Raw genomic sequence first — 17880 nt, 5'->3', positions numbered from 1 at the left:
CTTGGCATGGTTGTTTTTCTGAGGAGAATGACACTGACACTGGTTCTGGCACCTGAGCCAGCTCCCCTGCCTGGCTGCTGCTACACACTGGGGCGTCTCTGTAGCTATCCAGTCCTCCTGCAAGTGTGGTTACAGACCAGTAGAAGTGAGTCCCACAAGTAAGACTGAGGTTTGCTATGGACTTTAGAACCATTTGTATGAGAAGAGTATGAAAGTAATATTTTGAGGTCTTAAGTTATGTCTTCACGTTAGTTGTAATTTATTTACTGACACTAAGCCTAAAGAAAAGCAAGAGAACAAAAAAGTTTTGTATTATGCAAAATTCATTATGGAAAACTGAGTCTACGAAGATTACAGTAGTTGCACAAGTTGAGTGGGTGAAAAAGGAATTTTGGTATCTATGTTTCAAGATTAGGATGAGTTAAGGATGGAGTATTATAAAATTAAAATATATGGATTTTTGAGGTCTATAACCTTAATACAATGTTATGTGTGGATATCTAGAATTATGTATATGTTTATCTGCCTGTTTTCTCTCTGTCTGGTATCAAATTTTACAAAGAAGACAAGTAATTTCAAAAAATTCGGGCCAATTACTGGTTCGTGCCAGGTAATCCAGGGTGAGGGAAGGTCAAGGAACAGTTCTTTCTGAAGCAAATTCATCCAGGAACATTGCCTTCCAGCTCAAAAGCTTCCCTGACTTGTCCCATTGTGAGGCCATTTGGGCTCTAGCTCTGGTGGCAGGTAAGCACAAGGGAGGCACTGATTCTTCATGGCACAGCTGCAGACTTGTGTTGGATCAGGGCCTTGAAAAACCTCACTAGCTCACTACTCAAATTTGGCTTTGCTATTTTCCTTGTCATTGTTATGTTTTGCTGCTGCTTTCCTTCCTTACCCGTGGGATTTCCAAACCCATTGATTGTATTTTGCACACCTGTTCCTCTTGAGGTTGATAGTTTTATTTCCTGAGTGGAAGGTAGCTTCCAAGGGATCAAAGCTGTTGTGGAGAGTGTTAGGGATGACATAAAAGCTTTGCAAATAGAAGTGGAGTGTTTTTTTGTCTGTTTTTGCCATGTTTGAAATACTGCAGAATAATAAAAAGAGAGATTATGCCAGAAATGGATCATCCAACTTTCTTTCAGGCTAGTTACACACTTCTGGGTTCTCCTTGTCACATCTGGCAAATCACTCAGTCAGAAGGACAAGAGTGAAAATGGATGGTTTGACTCCATAAAGCAAATGTAGCCCAAGTGGATTACTATATAGTACAGAGCATGAAGATATCAGATGAAAACTCTCATCCTAAAACCATATGAAACAAATACCCCATTAGCTTAAAAATACATTTTAAGAGATGTCCATGTGGAAAACCTGACTAGAACTACAGCTGACTTCTTATGTGCAAGAAGGTTTATAATTCACATTTACTGAAAAGTTCAATCCAGCATTACCAAGAACAATTCATGGTGTTCTGTATGAGGGGAACAACTTGGAATAATATTTATAAGTAACAAAGAAATCATGGAGACAGGGAAAATCAGAGTGATGTTTACAAGCCCAAAGTCTGGCAGCAATGACATTGAAAATGGCAGTGAGAGCCACATACTCCAAGTGAAAAGAGGAAGTTGGTCTACTGAGAAATGGATGTTGTTGCAAGGCCAGGGATGTTCCTGTTAGCATCTCTAAGATTAATTAGAAGCATGTAAAGAGAGTGAGGTCTCCTGAAAAACAAGACAAAATATTTAATACCAATATACCTGTTTTGCTTTTCACAATAATGGAATAAAATATTTGGAATAAAATATTGATCCACCTAAAAATATTTAAGAAAACCATGAATAATTGCCCCATGGAGACATGAGGGAGGCAAACATCAGATGTAGAGCTTGTTTTTAATGTGTGAGGGCAGTGTAGAGGTCCTAGGTCCCCCATCTGTGAGAAGCAATAAGGGGAAGGGCAGTAGCTGCGGAAGGGGAGCAGGATTTCATATGATCCAGTCCCTCTCCAAGCTGCTACCTGGGGCTTCACTCATGACCTTTGGAGGCCCAGTTATCTTCTGGCTGCCCCACCACCTGTAACCATGCTGACATCCTCCCAAAGAAGCCAGGCATCATTCTGGCTGTGACTGACAGGGGCACAGCTTTCCAGGGCAGCCAGGAAGGTGGAAGACAAATCTGAGAGAGACTGTGTTACTGCTGCCACAGGCGGTGAAAAATAAATACAGCTGAGTCCCAGAGAAAGGTTTGTCTTCAGCCACTCGGAACATTGAATGGGGTGGGGCAATTTAAATCTAATAATCTCATTGTGGCCTTTCTCCTTCCTGGTGTAAACAGATGAGAGAAGCAGAAAATGAAGGTAGGTAAAGAGGACAAGTTTGAGACAAAATGAGGAAAGAGCAGGCTGATTGCAGTAGAAAACAAGTGTAAATAAATGGCTTCTCTTGGCCTCCCCAGGCGTGCTTTCTAGCAAGGTGTAAATTCCAATAACATATGTGTAGCCTGTGAAGTAATTTAGCAGAGAAATTAAAGTACTAACAAGTGGACAGTTAGGAATTACTACCATTAACACGTTTGAAGACCTCTAAGTAGCTCAACGTGATGGGAGGCTGGGGGAGCAGCATGTTTCTCTACGTGTATTCCATAGATGCCAGTGACTGTTCACAGGTAGCATGAGACTGTTTTGTGCACCGTAGTCTGAGATGGTGTCTGCTCTATTTTATGACATTTCATTACTGGACTTGAAGGTGGCAGGGCAGAGGGAAAAGAGGTGCAGTGGAGGTGAACCAGCACTCTGATGATGGAAACAACTTCTTTCAGTGGCATCTAAATGCCAGTGGTCTTTTACTGTGTTGCCTAAAGCACAGCATGCTGAAATGACTCTTTTTTTTTCCTGATAAAATGCAGTGTTTCTCCTCCTGGGACTTAACATAGGTGGCTTTTTCTCTTGCTTCTGTATGATTTCCATGCCTCTACAGGCACTCTGTGAGCATTATTGTGCTGTTGTTTATGCAAAGGCTTTTTTCCAACATTCAGTTTATAGTGAATTTCTCAGGAACTGCATTATATTTTTATCATCTAGTTCTGCAGACTTTCCATAAATCTAACCACAGAATGGAAATATGTATGGTACATTTATAAAATCTTCCATATGTAGAACAAATTAAGCTTTAATATTACGCTGTTGTGCTAGTGGGAGACCAGGATTCTGCAGTTGCACTCCATGGGAACGTTGCCTCTTTCTGAAGAGTACATGTAGGATGACGTATTATCTACCTGATGCATGTTGGAAAGTGTGACCTATGAACTACCAGGTCAATAAAAAGGGGATACTTCAAAGGACACGCTGGAAACGGTGTGTATGGAAGTCACAGTGATGACAGCTTGTCACTTTGAGCTGTTTCAGCAAGAGTATCTAGCTAGCCAGTGTGCAAATATGAAGGCGTTATGACACTACCAAACTTATGGATTGCAGAATCCACCAAAAAAGACTGGTAACTGGGAAGCTCAGCTTGATGTTGCTTGATGCACACCTTGCACAACTTAACCATCTTGGTTAAAGGTAGACATCCCCAAGAGAGCAGTTCTACTTCATATGTACCAAACGTGTGATCCTACAGGACTAAAAACTGGACTACAAAGACCAATTGTGAAAATTAAATCCTAGTCCTGAGATTGCATTAACTGGCACCAAAGACTATTTCATCTCTCAGCTCACTCTAACAAGGTCTGATTATTTGCCTGTAATTCTAAACCACAGAAAAGGTGTTTCTGCACTTGCACATCATGCTTCTGCTGAGGACAGGTATAACTGTCTTGTTTCTGCTGTGCACGGGTATGACTGTCTTGTTAGTGACTGGGTGATTCCCACAGAGTTTTTTCTGGCTAAATGTGTCCTGTCAGGAAGTGGCTTCATAAGTGCTCAGACCCTGTCTGAACTGAGAGCAAAAACTTTCTTAAAAACAGCTGATGCTTCCCTTCTCTACTTTCACCATCCAATAAGTTGCTTCATTACAGTCAGAAAAAGCTCCAACTATTTTCTTATTTTTGGAAGAAAATGTAAAGAAAATTTGCCATTCTCTTCCTCCTTCTATTTTATGAAAAAAGAAAAAGAGAAGAATTTGGAATACAGTTTTGAGGATATAAATTATGTACAGGCCTGTCTCGCTCTTTTACTTTTTATGTTATGTTTTCAATTTTGCTCCTAATGTATTATCCACTCACATCCCAACACATTAGGCTATGCATTTAGTAACACAACTTATGCAAAAAAGAACACTATGTTTAGGAAATGCAAATGCTATATTCCTAATCAAAAGGCAGTAGCTGTTTTTACACTGGTCTGTTAAATTATGAAATCTTTTCTTTCCATCTTTCTTTTCCAATCAATTACTATTTTTAAACAGTAACCAAAAAGACAGACTCAGTGTTTAGTCTGAGACTGTGAAAGCTACATCTCTTGTCTTCCTAGCTCATAGCAGAGTACAGTCTTTATTACTGTAAAAATATCCAAGTAATTTGGCAATATTCTTTTCCTTGTTTTTATATCATGAGACATTCTTCAGGATAAACTTAAAAGAAGCATTACAAAATCTTGAATCATTTTGCAAAGAGTTCAATACAGTTTAAAGAATTGAATAATGATGCTTTACTTGTGCATGCATATCTGAATATAATTCCAGTCTAAGACAGAAACTATCTGATGCTCAGATGATCTTTCTTTTTCAATATGAAAATGGGGAAAAAAGTGCAATTTTATCATCATGTAAAATACAGTGATCAGTATTTTGTATGTTGCAATCATAGAGAAATCTTACCTGTATTTAGGATAGCCTGTGCATGATTTTGGTAGAGAACTCAGAGGCAGAATTTTCATAATTTGCATAGGTTTAAAGTTTACATATCCAACCCTTATAAAAATATACTTGTCCAATCCTGTAAGAGATGCATCCTACATCCAAGGACAGACAGTGGAAGCTCCTCACTGAGCTCAGCCATACCATGCCAGCTCCCACAGAGTCCCACTCCTGTTCAGCACAGCACTGCTGTTCTGGCTGCCCTGCTCTCTGCTGGACATCCCAAGGGGCAGCAAATTTGTGCTGCTGCTTGCCAATAGATTCCTTTTCAGAGGACTGTGCAATGGGCATAACATGGATACAGATTTGACAGTTCTGTATTTCCTACACAGCAGCTGTCTTTTTCCTTTGATAGAAGAGTTTGTCTGGAGTCTGGAAAACGCTTTCCAATAATTTTTTTTTAGTGGATTTTTTTTTTGTTTCTTATAAATATAAACATTTCCATTTGCAATGGAGAAAAAAATCCAGCCCAGCTGGTTACTACCAGCACAGTCTGAGTGTCCCATCACACCAGACAAAACCCTATTATACCCTACAATAATATCAGATTTCTGTAGTTGCTATGTCTCACAGGTGGGCTTTACATTATCTTCACCTGGTCTGTGGGGCAAGCTTCAGTCCAGATACATGGGGAAATGAAGGTCCCACCATAAAGGGACTAAGAAGAGAAGACCCCAGGTTCTCAGAGAAGCAGTTGGAAAGCCAGGCAATCCCCACAGTGGGGATAACCACCCCACTCATCCCAGGCAGGTGTTCCTGGCACAAACAAACCTGCTGCTACAAACCTGCTGGCAGGTGGCTGTAATGACTTTCAGCAGAGAAACCAGCTGGTGAACGGCCATTGGATCTGTATGCCTCCTTGTTCCTCAGCAGCCAGGCTGGTGTGCTGTATTGTAGACTGATGGGTTTGGCACTTTCACAGGCTGCAGAAAAATAGAGAAGTTTCTGCTCCTGTCTGTTTTTCAGGTATATCTTGCTATTTGCCTTTTAGGACCTGTAGGCTGGTCCAGGGAATTGCTGTATATGTTGAAATATGAAGGGAACAACACAGCAAATGTTCTTTTGCATTTCAGTGTTCTCTCTGTTTTGCTGGATCTGTCAGTCTCTCCAGCAGGAAACATAGCTGTAACTCAGGAAGGGTTTCAATTATCTTCTTGTTTGCTGGAAATAGAAGAAACCTCAAGCTGACATGTTTCTGAAGAAGAATTCCAAGGGATACATGCTTCATACCACAGAAACCAGAAAGAAGAAGAAAAAAATAAAAAGAAAAATTCCTAACTAACTCTAAACTCTTCACTGTACAAAATAAAGGGAAGCAGAACGTTATTAGCTTTGTTATCTATTTACTAGCGCCTTACTGTCACCCATGTCTTAAAACTGTAGTGTCATACATGCTGGGGCACCTTGCTGTCATGCTAATGAGCTGGCTTGTCACATATATCATATATCTCATACTTACAAGAAAGGAAAAAAAATCAGAAACTCAGTTTTTAAATATATGCACAACCTACTGCAGGAACACGTGGCCCTCAGGGAAAAGTACACTGTGGATGATTATAGAGAGGTCACAGTTTACCACCTGAACCATCTCCCCTGGATTTAACAGGACAAGTATATCTCAAAAGCTGTCTTCTTTACGTGACTAACTACAAAGCAGTATAAGACTCTTCTTTTTCCTGCATGTTAGCACTACCATTCTCTGAAAGCAAAGTTCTGCCTTCTCCCAGCTTTCCTGAAGGCATTGTCCAGGGATAAGCCTTGAGCCTGAACAGTCCTTCAGCTTAATAATCTGCTACTTCCATACCTTGGGAGCAAATATTACAAGACGGGTTGAGCCATTTAATATATAAGTAAGATGAATATTGGAAAGCATTTTCAGGTTAATATAGATTTCAAAAAAAAGCCATTGTGCAGTCTGTTGCTCTAGTACAGAATTTCCCCATTGCTGCTGTTATTCATGTGCTGTAGACAGCATAAAAAGTGCTCCCTCTGTTAATTTTTTAAATTTTAGGTGGGTTTTATTTAGGCTCTACAGGAAGCCATAACATATCACGTAAATGCCAGCTGAGCCCTGCAGAGGTGAAGCCAATGTCAGCAGTATCACCTCCTTTCCAAACAGTTCAGTAGCCTGAAACAAACAGCTGGGATCACCTCATCCACCAGCACTCCCACCCAGCAGGAATGGGTGGCTGCCTGTTCCTGTTACTGGCAAACCAGAAATATGTTGCAGATATATAAAAAGGTAAGGGTAAGGAGCTGCCTTTCCACCTAGCATCAATAAGAATCTTAAGCCTCTATACACATCCCCCCACACAGACAAAGAGCAGCTCCAGCTGATGAGAGAACACATCAGTTGCTGAAAGAATTTGGGCTGTTGTACTGAGGCTGCCCAGGAGAAAGCTACATCCTGCTATACTCTTTGTGCTGGGAAAGGATTGAAGAGGAGAAGGACAGTGGGAATCCCTTCCTGGAAGTGTGGGAGATGTTTCAGGCCTGGGAGAGATCACAGTAAGGTGCAAAGTTTTCTTGTGGTCTGAACATGAACTGAAGTATAATTTTTTGAATAATCCTGATACAAGATCACATTTTCAAACGTTGATGAGTGACTCTCCTGCTGATTTTGACTGTTTAGAAGTCTGCTGTGGATTTTGTTGGACATGGCCATTACATACAGTTGCTCAAGTAAAGAAGTGGAAGGTGATTGGGGTGATTGAAGGAAATGCCATGCATGGAGCAGGTTTAACTGAACTGGAACTTACTTATCCGTTAATATTACAAAGCTTATGAAATGATTATAAGTAATAGTGCTCAACAAACATAAACAGCTAAATTTTTTACTCCCTGTCTGCTCTAAAATACCTTGTTTCCAATACCAGGGTATCATTTCTTCATTACTGAATAACCTGAAATAATAATGTTTCATATATAAATCGTACCTAAACTTAGCTTCTTCTAAGCCTATGACAGATAAAAATGTCATATTATCTTCTGTTAGTATCCTTCTTATTTCAAACTTTCAATACCATATAAATGAAGCATGAGTAACTATTTTTTCCCTTTTTAAAAGTGCAAGTCATTTTCAAGCACCTGCCTTTTGAATTGGAGGAGACAGGCCATTGGAACATGACTTCTTAAAGAAGGGCAAGTGTTACTCATTTTCATTTTGTAATGAGTTAACTGAAGTACATTTAGTTACTTCAACAGTGAAAAAAAATTTTTTTTTGCAAAATAAAATCAGTAATTAAAAGTTTTTATGTGAATTCTGATGCTTCTCTTTGGAGTGTATGTTTCAAGTCACAAAAACTCCTGTTAGTTTTTTTTCAATCACATTTGGAGACAAAACATGAGAAAACTTATATTGCGACATAGAAAGGTGAAATTTTCAGGGAAAGAAAGTTGCTTTCACATCTTGACCTTGCTCACATAGATTTCTTAAGTTATTCTGGCATCTCTAGGCTATAAAAAATAGATACTTCTTTAAAATCTCCCATTTTCCCTGACCTATGAGCTCCCAAAGTAAACAAAATTGGTTTTTGATTCCATGAAGACTGTCATTCTAACACTGTTTTAAATTCAAAACTCCTGTACTGAAAAAAAAATAGTACTGCCTTCAATTTTTAGACACAACTGGTAGTATTTCCAAATTCATTAAAAAATGTACTGCAGCAGTTTCCATAATGGGCTGAAAAATTTTGTCCACTTCTTCCTTCAATTACACCTTCAATATAACTGGAAGAGAGAGTAACAAGAGATGTTTAAGCAATAGAGGAAATAGGAAAGAAAAAGAAGTAGATGTTGTTGCCAGAATAATGAAACCCCAAGGACAGTGCCTACATTTTCCTATCTATAGATCTGTCTACAGACTAAGTTTCTTAATAGTTAGAATTAATTAAACTTCTTTTACTGTATCTGCCATTAATTGAGCATTTATTCCCACCTCTGTGATTAACATGGATTGGGCCAACATGTTTGTGCAATAGTCTGTAGATTTTTCAACTGAGAAATTGTTTTTAATTATTCATGCAACTCTAATTCCTTTTAGAGTCAGTCAAACTGTGGACCTGAAACAACATTCACAGACCTGTTAGTTTCCTACTTCTTAGAAAAGAGTGCAGTGTTTCAGGACGTCTTTGAAAAAGAAAAAGACAAGAAAAAAATCTAGTTTTTTGCTTTTCTCTACTAAAAAGAGTTAGAAGACTCATAGCACTCCTGTGAAGTTAAACAAAAAAATATAAAGTAATCTAAAAAGTAAGATAACCAACTAGCTTCTATCCACCAAATATTTGCAAATGTGATTATATTTAATCAAAAGAACAAATAGCTAAACTTTCTTTATTGCACATACTGTCTCCAGGGATGCTAGTGGTGAAGATGACTGGTTAGAGGTTATTTGATGATTTGGTTTTATTCCTCCAGTGACAGATCTCCTACTTTCCTGCTGTCTGACTACTTGCAGTAGTTGGTAAGGTGATGTCAAATTTTACAGAAAAATAAGTATCTAGAGGTGGGAATCAGCTGACAAAGTGTTTGAGTCAACAATCAATATTCACTTTACAGTCCCCAGAGAAAAATAGGCACTTAGAGGGCATAATTCCTAAAGCAGATGCCTAAAATAGCTGAGCTAAACTGAGCCCTGGAAGTGCTGATTTCATATACAGCAAGAGCCTATAACTTAGAAGTGGAGGCAGCTGTATTGTGGATGTGGGAAGATGTTTTCATTGCAGGAATCTGATCACAGAACATGCTGCTATAGGGTAAGGTGGCCTCCACGTACACAGAGCTGATTGTTGTGCTACATGCAACACACGTACCTGGGAGCTGACTTGACAAGTGAGTTTAAGCTTAATTCCTCCACATCCCAGCGTACTATACCAGGTGTAAATGCTGCTTGAGAGAGCAAGCAGCTTGGCAGGGCAGTGCCTTCCCTTTGCCTTGGGTTTGTGACTGGCAGTGTAGATGCTGTGTGGCAGGGCCAAAAGAGCAGAATAATGGTGGAGTGGTCTGGCATGATAAAGCCTCCCCCTTTTCTTTCCTGTGGATCTCCTGAACTTGCTACTTAAGAACATTTAAATCTACATCAGAAGAGTATTTATGGGTAAAAGTAATAAAATCCTTGGGAAGAAGGCTCCAGTTTAAGGAGGTTCAGGTGTCACTCAGTAGCAAGCCTTGGGTAGCAGGAGGCAATGGAACAATGGAGGAGACATATTTCCTTCCGGGTAGATGAAAATTTTCCTCCGTTATTTCCTATCTGCTGGTCTTCAGCTATAATCCTTTGCTTGCTGTCAAAATAATTTTCAGACAGTTAGGGAGGGTAACCTTCTGAGCATTTCTGGTCACTCTATATTATATGTATTTAATTATATGAACTAAGTTAAAATAAACTGAATACAGAGAGGCTACTTGGATAGCTATGGAATTTTACAGTCCTTAAGACTTTGCAGAACTGGATCTTTTCTACTCTCACAAGCCAAATACTGCAAAGGAATTTTTATATGTAAAGTCCTAAACAAAGGCTCCAAAGTATAGGCTGAAAGAAGTTATCTACTAGAGTCTTTTACATATTTTACAGGTTTATCTGCTGCACTATTTTGAGTATACTATCTAATCTCCCTTTAAGTATTTCCTCTTCTGATATCCCAGAAGTTTCTCTTGGCAGACTTCTCCAGTGATGAATAACTCTTATTTGGAGATTTGTCCTTACATCTAATCTAAATTTGTTGTGTTTTAGGTGAACATTTTCCATGAACAATCACGATCAAGTCTCTTTCTTTCATCTTGTTTCTCTCAAAAACTCCTTGAAAGTTCCATATTTTGTTTAAACTACATGTCCTTTCCATCTTGTTCCTTATATCTTGCAGCTTTCTTAATGTTCTTCATCTTTGCTGCTCTCTCATCTTCACAGTGAGAAGGTCAAAGGATATCCTAAGTGAGGCCTCAGCTGTCATGTGGATACATGAATTATTACCTCCGTACTCTTAAGTACAGTTCTTTGAATATGTGTTCTTTGTATACCAGTATTATGTCTGATTTTCATTTCTATCGACACAAAGTCTAAAAATGCACTTTAACTAGTTATTTTCAATAAGTTTTGGAATAAAAATAGTTCACTGTGTACTGTAAGCAGTGACTGGGACAGATCACTTTTTATTAAAAACACTTGGTTTTGCAATATACACACATTTCTCCTTATGTGCTGTCAAATGGTTTCCTTCCCTTTCCTCATCTGGGAACTCCATGACAAAAGTTGCTGTTGACCAGTGTTTCAGATTTTCCACATGACAAAGACCTGTAAATGAAAAAATTCCACACTTTCCTTTAAATACTCCAATCTCTCAGAATGCAAATTTTTGTCTGGCCTTTACTGTCTTTCCCTAAGTTTTGATGTTATTTTGCACACAGTTAGGCTTAAAGATATGGACTATTTAAAACTAAGGATCAAACTAGTCCATGTGTTCTACCAAGAAATAGCGGTGTTTGAGTCACAATAATCTGCTTACTATCCATTTTAATCAATATTTTCTTAGTCATGTGACTCATTTTCACATGCTCTTTGGCCAGCAGTCATAGCTCCTAATTTAAGGAATGTAACTGGCCTTTTAAGCCATGTGTGTGGTCACCCCTCTGAAGGGTTAAGAGAGGTACGCCTCTCTCAGGTGTCCACTGTCTGAGAAACAGCAGTATTTTTCTTCCAGAAACTGCAGAACAGCTTACGGTGGCTGAACTCCAGTTTTCAGTACTTCACCTCTGTACTCAGGTAAAGTGAATTCATGCAGTTGCCGAGCTGTGAGTCCTCCAAAAGTGCTAGGGAAAGTGTGTCAACAAACCGTGAGTTCTATGCTGCCCTCATGGCAAGCAAGGGAACACGCAGTCCTGCATTTCCTTTCCTGCCCACTCCTGCTCTGGAACACCTCTCTGGGCTCGTTTAGGATTTTCCAGTACACATGCTTTCTTCCATTTTCTGCAGTATTACATGGGATGAGATACAAAAATTCACGTGGCAATGACTCTTTCATTTGCAGCATCATCCTTCTCCTCCATGTAAAATCATGTTACTGATTTAACTAATCTGAGAGTTATGTCAGTTCAAACATTAATGACATTTCTACTACCCCATCATTAGCAAAGCATGCTTAATGTGGAAGGTGCTGCAGTTAAAGACATCTTGAGAGGACTTTAAAACAAAGCTTCAAGCACAGCTGGTCAGCATTAAGCATCACAGTGCTTACAATCCCCAGTGCTGATGTTGACATGAAGATAATTTCTGCTGTCTGGAGTTCTGTAGCATTAAGAATTAAGTGTTTTCCAAATGTCCTTCTCAGTATAAGTATTCTGAGAGTTTTTTCCCTGGACCCTAAGGAGTTTACACAGTTCTGAAAGCCTGTTTAATTGTCTGGTTTATTTTCCAAATGCCATTTAAATCCATCTCTAATCTTCATTAATAAAAACATTATAATTACTTCATTAACTTTTCCAGATAAAGTGTTTAAACTCTTAAGAAGCAAATAGCTATTTGCTGGATCGTGTGCTAATGGCTTCATCTAATACCACAACCTTGAGTTTTAAATGTATTTAATGGAAACATAAAGCTCTTGTTTAGTGTAAACATGTTACTGAAACCTGAAGAACACATGGTACAGGGGTAAAGATAGCAACTTGTTGTGTTACATTGATTTAATGATGCATTTTGAAAGACTGGTGAGGAAGAAAGCTCAATTCATTTCCCAAGGGTAAAAATAATACCCTTAGTCATTGGCCTTAACTTGTTTTGACATCTTTGTTTCTGTGTAAAGGTTAAGTAATGTGGTCAAATTTTATAAGTAATGCTTTATTAACGAAGTACTTGCATTAAGGTTGTAAAATTGAACACCAGATCAGGAAATAATAAAAAGTAAGGGTTGTATCATAAAGTTAACTGATCCGTACAGCTAGTGCTCCCCAGATAAGGTACGTGCTCAGCTGCCCACAGTATGTGCAGTTGTGAGTTACTGCTTCTGAATAACTTAACCTTTTAGTTTCTTCTTTTTTGAATATTTTCATTTTCAGCCTGAATGTTGAATGAGTGTAGCTTCTTACATTAATTTTTACTTTGCTGGAAGAAAAGCATAGCATGTTAAACCCTTGTGCTTTCTATTAGCTGAGTATATAAATTACAGTCTGTGACTACATAGCTCTCAGGCCCAAGTCTGTGGCTAGTGTACCTGCTGACATGCAGATCTTGTGGTTTTCCCTGAAGTTCCTGCATGCACATAGTTATAGTCAAGGATCTTGTGGCTGAGAGACAACAACTTCAGCTGTTTCTCAGATGTGTGATTATCATTTAGATGCCTCTAGTGCATTTCATGGTGAAGTCAAATGACTTCAGTGGGCCACTGCAGAGGGCAATGTAGCATGACAGTTTTTTACTTTTCCATGAAATGAGATGGAAGCATTTACACAGGCTGCTCTGAGGGTATCTTCTGTGAGGTACAAGCAGGTAGCTGATGAATAGTAAAGAGAAATTTCCAAAACTTCTCTGCTGTTAGTCTCTGGACTGGACAGTTCACTTTCTCACCCCTACCCCAGTGAGCAAGGGAAGAAAACAGGAAGAACAGAAGCGAGAAAACTCATGGGTCAAGACAAAGAGGGTTTAATAGGTGAGTGTGGTGGGAGGCACAGCAAAGTAACAGAGTCACCACACTACAAGGCAAACCAATGCCAAGCCAGTCTCCAAACAGTGGTTACTTTGGGAAGCCACCCTCCTTGTTCTTAGTCTGTCTTGGGTGTTGATAAATTTTTGTTACATGGTATGAAACAGCTCTTTGGCCAGTTTGGGTCAGCTGTAGTTACTGGTAGTGTCCACTCCCCTTTTCTTGCACACTCCTGACCTTCTCACTGGAGTGGGGCAGTGCAGGAAAAAAGGCAATTTTGCATGTTGACGTGGTGCAAGCACTCTTCAGTAATAGCCAAACAAAAGTACCTTATCAACAGTATTTTAGCCACAAAGCCAAAACACAGGACCATAATGGCTGCTCTGAAGGAAGTTGCTTCGATCCCAGTGAAACCCACTTAGCCAGGTTTGTCCAGCAGTTAACTTGCCTGGGGAAAACTGTACGCAACACCAGGGCATTTTGTTCATAGCTTGTTCAGGTTCTAAACTGAAAGTGTGAGTGTTAATGTGTATCTGTGTATACTGACACAGTATCTTACAATGCAATATTAGCATTCTGCACGTATAAGTTATTTTAATGGCAGTAAGGAAATAGCACGTGTGGACTTGTACATAGAAATATATGCAGAGCTTTAGGTTTTTAAGCTAACAGACCTTTTGATGTAGAAAGAGAGATGCACTATAACACTGCATATCTTTGAAGAGACTTGTATGTGAAACAAAGGCTGTTAGAACTGAATCTGCCTCATTTGTCGGGTACTCACTGCTGCCATTTTAGCTGAGCACATTACTTGATTTGAGGACTGGGTAATGCAGCTGAGAACAAACAATAAACTATTGAATGAATGATCTTGTTGCACTCCACAAAACAGAATGTACATTGTGGGATGTCGGTGATGCACATCTCTGAGGGAAACTGAAGATGTAAAGATGCAGATACCAAGATGAGGTATGAAATCTTGCCCGTATCAAAGTGAAAGGAAGTGTTGCCATTGCACGTAAGAAATTAGAACTTCAAGAATGCATTAACAGCTTGATTCTGGAAAATGTGCAGCCATCGTGCTGTGCAGTGAAACTTGAGAGATCTCTGTTGCTTTATACTTACCTGGCTAAATTGAGCCAATTTATTTAGCCACTCAAGTGTGGACAATTTCAGCCTACAAAGAACTTCAGAAGCAAACCTTGTTATTGAGTGAAATTCAGTGAAAGGAGACTAAATCTGCTGTGTTTCAGCCTGAGCATTTCATAGGGAAAAAATTCAAGGCAGATCTTTAGAGACTCATGGCAAGATGATTGGAAACCAACATTTCATCTTTTATATACAAGAAATAGATATTATGGAAATGTATGTATAGGAAATACTGCTCTTACCTACTCCATTCAATCAAAATTCACCATGCAAATTTCCACTAGGTTTCCATTTCTGGTACAAAAGTATAAACAGTGAAAGGACAGCGTATTTAAAGAATGGGCAGAAGTCAGAGAAGGAAAATCCATCAGTCTTTTCATAAAAGACAGTATTTCTTAAAAATCACCTTTTGAGATGAAGGAAGTGTGGCTTGTAAGGCATGCAACTGGAAGGAAAGAGAAAGGCAGCAATACATTGATCAATAACCAAGGTTCTGCCTGGGACTCTGGTTGGCTCTGCTGGACAAAGGTCATTTGGCTTACAAATAGGTACTGTCTAAACAGCAAGCACTAAACTAACGCCAATAAACTGTTTGTATGGATTGTGCACAGGAAACAAGCTAATGACACACTGAATGAGAGTGTCTATTTAATGCTGGGCTTTTGCTGGGGGCAGCTTGGACCACAGTAGTGAAGAAAATAACTCCTTCTCATCAACTGCATTCATTTCTAATGAATATTTTAATTCCTAGCATTAAACCCAACATATTCTAGATGTCTTCTCAGATCTTTTCGTATAGCCTCTGTCGCAGAATACAAGCTCAAATCTACTAGACCTCTTCCTGGAGAAAAGGAGAGGATGGTTTCAGCGTAATTAGTGTTATCTTAGCATTGCGTGCAGATATGTATATGTGACAGCACAGTAGATGGGGGTAATAAGTCTAGGTTACTCTCGGCTTCAAGAATTAGCTGGATTGCTTGAGAATTATATAGAGGTTTCTTAAAAAAAAATAAAGGACTCAAATAAAAAAGATCTGACCATGACATCTATTATGATGATTAACTGCTGTTGATGTTTTAGCAGAGACATGCAATTAAAATATAAATAAATTTCATTCTGATTTATGTTTGAGAAAAAATGATTATTTTACTTAAAGTGTTTTTTAAGCAAAGAGATTCTCTCTTACAAAGGTAGCATACGCAGGACTCGGGGAGACTTTTCATGCTTTTGCCAGCAATCTAATGAAATCACAGCTTGGGGGCCAGCAACTAAAGCATGAGATTTTGTGCCTGGCTATAAGAGCCTAAATCCCCCAACTGATTCACCATACGATGTTTGGGTAAAGAGATGGAGGTAAATGGGTATGTCAGGAGGTAAAAGGGTGTGTCAGGTGTACAGTATGAAAGGTAGTTGAGTTTTCAGCTTGAAACTACGGTAAGAAAGCACATGTATGGGCACTGAAGAAGTGGTGAGAAAATCCTTAATTGAGGGAGTATTTTAGATAAATGAATGTGATGTTTATTGTGGGGTCTGGGTTAACAAACAGAAAAAGTGCTGGCCTAAGGACAGAGTGTCCACCATACTCGAAGTAATATCTACTATCTAATCTACTATTAGCTTAATAGCCCTCTTAAAATTCCTTTGTTGTTGCAGTCTTGGGAATCTGATGAATTTTAATTGGCTTGACTCACGTGAAAAAACTGATACTCATTCAGGAGCTGGTCACAAGCTCACTGGTGGTAAGGGAATACTTGGCTGTGTAGTCCACTGCAAATGCTTTATCACAGGATTATGAACTTGGCAAGGCCAAGATCCGCTTCTTATGCAGTGAAGCCACAAGTGAGTTAACTGCCCCAAAAGAGTTGAATGAAGATCATTATACCAAGCCCCTGGCCACATACTCCTGATTCCCTATATACTGTACAGAGAGACTATTTTAGATGTATTTATTGAGTGTCTTACAACTTTTATTGGTATTGTTTTTCAATTTTCTCAACTTCTAAGCCAAACGCCTTCAGTATCATGAGGCTGAATGTTTATGCCTCAGGGAAAGAGAAAAATTATAACTAAAGAAGTATTGAAACCATTAGGAATGGACATTAGGAATAGCTTTTCTGTGCAGTATATTATTTAATGATCTTCAAGTCATATATTGTGCAGCAAAAAAAAATGCTGTAGTCCTGTGGATAATGACAATTTCCAGCTTTTGGGTGGTATACTGTTGTTTCTAACACTCCATAGGTCAGCAGGAAGCCAAATTAGTGTCTCTTGTGCATTTTGAGTTATAGACAATATATCCAGGGGACAGAAATAAAGAAAATTGTATATTTTAGAGCTCATTGTTTGGGTTTTTTTAAGTCAGCCTCTCATAATTTTATCAAATCTTGAAACTTTTCACATTTTCGCTCATATTTTTGTGTTTCTCCATCAGTTGTTTTATTCCTTTTTTCCTTATCCTCATGCTTCTTGCTGTCTAACTCCTCTTGCATATCAACAGTGTTTTAGAGGTGGAAGTGCCATAACTAACAGTGAATCATGTCTGAATATAATAAAGTGACACATAATTTTCCCTGTAATTAATTAATTAATTGCCTGCTGAAGTTCTTCTGGACAAGCAAGTTGTATTTGCAGAAAAGGGTTAGTGAGTAGTGAGCAGGCAAGATGATGAAAAAAATATGTGAAATACATATGTCACTGCTCTGCAGAGTGTGACACAGTTCTTGGTACTTCCTCTATCTTTATTTCCCTGTTTAGGTAGGGGTGTGTCTGTTAATGTATTGCAATCACACACTTCTGACAAAGAGAGATCTATCACCAAATGCTTAACTATTACGTTGCATAGAAAAGGAACTGAGAAAGAGTAAAACAAGCTTTTCTTACACTGCATCTTTCCATTGATACCAAATATGCAATCCTCATTTTCTAACCTTTTCACATAACACTTTATATATGGTAGTCTTTATATGGAAACTCCAATATTGTGGGATTTATTTTAACTTTATCAGAAGGTGTATGCACAAACCTTTGTCACCTTGTAGTACATTGTTGGGTGTCTCCTCCCCCCGCCATGTAGTCCTGGGAGAGGGGGTTACAGTAATCCCCGCTGTAGCAGTACATACACATACCTTTGTCACCTCCACTTTTCTAGGATGGAAATGTAGGCTGAGTGCTCTGTAAAATATTCAAGTGTTTAATGTAATGCTAACATAGTACTCAGTATTGCTACGGCTTTAAGTAATGGAATAACTTCAT

Source organism: Corvus cornix, chromosome 1 (genome assembly GCF_000738735.6).
Source record: "Corvus cornix cornix isolate S_Up_H32 chromosome 1, ASM73873v5, whole genome shotgun sequence".
In the NCBI taxonomy this organism is placed as follows: domain Eukaryota; kingdom Metazoa; phylum Chordata; class Aves; order Passeriformes; family Corvidae; genus Corvus; species Corvus cornix.
This window is presented reverse-complemented; position numbering follows the sequence as displayed.